The sequence below is a fragment of the Eutrema salsugineum genome, unplaced genomic scaffold (assembly GCF_000478725.1).
Source record: "Eutrema salsugineum unplaced genomic scaffold, Eutsalg1_0 scaffold_213, whole genome shotgun sequence".
Lineage (NCBI taxonomy): Eukaryota > Viridiplantae > Streptophyta > Magnoliopsida > Brassicales > Brassicaceae > Eutrema > Eutrema salsugineum.
The window spans coordinates 2,496-6,591 of NW_006256817.1; the positions used below are offsets into that span (position 1 = coordinate 2,496).

General features: G+C 41.6%; 1 non-coding gene across 1 annotated transcript; it reads left to right on the forward strand.

Moving 5' to 3' along the window:
- Positions 1-3,385: 3,385 nt before the first annotated feature.
- On the forward strand, positions 3,386-3,490 carry LOC112086227. The gene has a single exon (XR_002899370.1). It is a non-coding gene; the product is annotated as a small nucleolar RNA R71 (small nucleolar RNA).
- Positions 3,491-4,096: the final 606 nt, after the last annotated feature.

Genomic DNA, 4,096 nt, shown 5'->3' on the forward strand with positions numbered 1-4,096 from the left:
TTAGCTTAAGTGCATCGATGTACCAGATTACATGTTCTCTGATTCCAAGCATCTCAAGTGTATGATAATCAATGCAAGGCGTAGGTTTGATGTTCAGCCTCTTGAAACATCTTGCATAGTCCACTCTCGGGTTTATCTCTTTGCCAATGTATCGGATCAGTGGTGGCTCAGGAGTTGCTTGTGTTTCTCTTGAGTGCTGGAGCAGTCTCATCACGTAGTTTCTTCTTCTCGGCCTGGCTTGGTTCAGCATGTACTCTCCAAGAGTAACATCATCGAGAATGTCCTCAGAGCTGTCACCAGTGCGACGGCTTCTTCGGGATCTGGATTGTTCCATTTTCCTACAAGACGAGATGATTCTTGGAAAAATAGTAAATATGTATGCTGATTTTAACGCATTAACGATCAGTTATACTAATCCTAGTATCAAGAGATTAGTTAAAACCATGAGCAAGCATAATTGACAGTGAATTGAAGAAATCGAGTAGTTCATGACCAGATTCGGATTTTTGATGTCTCAACATAGAAATTTTCTAAAAATCGGTTTTAATGAGCAATTTCCATGTCAAATCTATAGGTTACCTAATACTAATCACTAATCACACAAGACTTAATCAAATTCATCAATTTTGCTGTTCAAATTCGATTTTTATAAAGCATGTAGAATCCAAATTTCAAAAATCTCAATTCCTCTTAAGCTAGGTATTAAAATCGATTTTTAGATAACCTAGAAGGATAATCTATTGTTATTAAGCTATTTCCACCATTGATAAACCAAGATATGGGCTTTTTAAGAAAACTCTAAATTCTAAAATCAATTAAAAATGGCGAGTTTGAACTTCATACCTTGCTGGAAAGAGAGATTTGATGAAAGATTTGAAATCAGCTTTGAAAAAGAGTGAGGTTTGGGCCAAGAATCTCTTAAAAAGCTTAAGAATTGAAAAAGATGATTTATCTCCTAAATCTCCAAGTCTTTTGGAAGAGAAGAGAAAAAGGAGTTTTGATCCAAAAAGTGCATTTCCTTTCTTTAAAAAGCGTTTTTGTAGTGAAAACGGGAAATTTACGGGAATTCAAAAATTTACGGGAACTTACCTGTCTTGTATTGTACGCAACAGGGAATTGAAAACTTACGGAAAATCTTAACGGGCTTTACCAGGAATGCTCCGGGAATCACCGGAAATCACCAGGTAACACCGCGAATCACCGGGAAACACCAGGTAACACCGGGAATCACTGGGAAACACCAGGTAACACCGGGAATCACCGGGAATCAAGGGGAAACACCAGGTAACACCGGGAATCACCGGGAACTTTTGAAAAGCAGCAGAAGTCCGAGTTCCCGTCTCAACGACCAACGGCCGCAGTCAGGAGACGCGCGACCGCGGTGGTTATAGGCTCAGCCGCGATCACATTCACGGTGCCGCGGTCGATGATGCCTTGGCCACGGGTCGGTTGGTCGCGACTGCAGCCTTTTTTCCTGCGGCCTTTGTCCAAATTTTAGGTTTTCTGCCGGCCCGAGCAGCTAAAAACATCTCTTTTTTTCTCGGTTTTTCTAATTTTCTGATTTTTGTGTGTTTTTGTTTTATAAAATACCTGAAACTTAAAAGAAAAAGAAAACATAAATTTGTAAAAAGGAAAAGAAAACTAAAAGAATTAGTACCTAAATGGGTTGTCTCCCATTAAGCGCTTTTGTTTTAAGTCGTTTAGCTCGACGTATGCATGAAGAATCAGGCTGATTTGAATGGCACTCCACTTGATGTGCCCTTATCACTTCCGGTCGCTGGAGGTTTTACTTCTTCTCCTTGAGGAGCCGTCTTCTTTCCTTTACTCTTCTTTCAGACTTTAACATTGTTTAAAACCCTTTTTGTGTTTTCGATCAGCTCCTGGATTTGGTCCTCACTAGTTTCTGTTGCATCCGGTGGAATAATGATCTTGATCTTTGCAAAAGCTTTCGGCTTCTCCTTTTCTTTTTCTTTTGGCCGGTTTCCTTTGCTTGGAAAATCATCTAGGATAGTCGGGTAAAACCTTCAGCGATCCACATTGAGGAAAACAGCATGCCGGTTTGCGTCATCGATTACTGCCCCTACGGTGGCCAGGAATGGTCTCCCGAAAATGAGTGGCCTCTCCTTGTCTTTATCCATCTCCAGGACTTGGAAATCTGCTGAAACAATCTTGTCTTCCACTAGAACTTGTAGATCATGAATCGCCCCTTTAGTATGTTTTTGAGATGAATCTCCAAAGATAACCTTGACCGTCGATGTCCTTAAGGTTTTTATGCCCAATTTTTTGGCAAATGTCTTTGACATGATGTTGACATTGGCTCCGGAATCGCACAGACAGTATGTGAACTTGATTCTTGAAATGAATCATTGGAAAACAAAATGTCCCGGATCGTCGGCTTTTGTAAGCCTTTGAAACAGCGATCGTTGAGGTACCTTGAATGGTGGCTGCTTGGCATCAACATCCTTGTAAAGTGGTACAAAGATTGGGGTTTCTTCATTCTTTCCATCGGTTCTGGCTTCTTCTTCGGGCAGTGTGGTTATGGCATTGCAAAACCTCTTAGGGTTAACCTCAACTCACTCCACTTTGCCTCTTCATAGAGTCGGCTATTTGGACAACTTGTACGTCTAGCTTTTTGACGTGCGGAGATAAAGCTTCAAACTTCCCGTTCAGGTCATTGTACATGCAGTCAACCTTCACGTTCATGTCTTTAGATGCTTTCTTGTTTGTCATAACAAGCTGTTGGATGGACTGTTCAAGTCTTCTGATTTGTGAAGCTAGATGGTTCGTTGTGACTCCTTGCTGTTGTACAAATTGATTGTTAAAACCCGTACCTTGATAGTTATATGGCTGTCGCGGTTGATAAGCTCCTGTCCCTCCGAAGTTTCCAACTTGGAACTTGTTTTGGAAGGATTTTTGCTGTGGTGGGTAGTACTGATCTTGAGGATTTTCCACATTTGGATTGCGGTAAGAGAGATTGTTGTAATTTGCATTCCGAAAGTTGTTGTTGAAGCCATTGTTGAAGCGATTTGGATATGGTGGTTGTGCACCTACATAGTTCACATCTTCTTCTTGAAAGGCTTGATTAATGTGATCGATATCACTAGGTCCTTCTTCTTCTGCGCCATTGTTGGTCTCACAAGCATGGATTGGGCGATTATTGCTCTTCATGTTCTTCAACTCGGTTATCTCCTTGTTGTTTGTTCCGGTTTGCTTCGTCGAGCGATCGTATTCAGGGCAATCATTGCTATTGGCTTGAGCCAAATTCTCGATGAGGGCTGTTCCTTGTGATATCGTCTTTTGTCCAAAATCTCCATTGCTAACTGTATCAAGCGAAAGTTTTGGTTGTAAACCTCGGTAAAAGGTGCTCAGCAGACTTGATCCGGGAAATCCATGGTGAGGGCAATCACGTTCATACTCCATAAAACGTTCCCAGGTTTCATAGAAAGGTTCAGTCGGTCCTTGCTGAAAGCTTGAGATCTTTGTTCTCAACAAGTTCAACCTTGACTTAGTATAGAAGTTATTCAGGAAAGTAGTTTTACACTCTTCCCAATTAGTAATCGATCCTGCAGGCAAAGATTTCAACCAACGGTGAGCCTTGTCTGCTAATGAAAAAGGTAACAACTTACACTTTAAATAGTCTGCTGGAATTTGGTTTGTTCTCATCATGCTGCAGATTTCTTCAAAGAGCTCGATATGGTCCATTGGGTGTTCAGAAGGAACTCCATGAAATTGGTTTTGTTTCACTAATGAGATGATTTGAGGCTTGACTTCAAACTCATTCCGGTTCGGAAATGGAACTTGAATTGCAGATCGGTTCTGAAAATTTTGAGTGGGTGCATCGAAATCAGCTATGCGATGGTTCCTGGCTTGTCTTCGATGTTGATTTGCTGGCTGAACAGGGCGGTTAACGCGTCCATTCTGCTGCATCCCTTGGTGGTCACCATCGGCTGCATTGATAGGTGCATCAAGGTCTTCACGTTCTTCTCTCTCGCGGTTTTGGTGGTTTCTTGGAGGAACCTCATCCTCTTCTCCATCTTGTCTAGCATGATCACCTCATCTGTGATCGTTCTCTTCATTTTTCCATGTTCGGACCCGT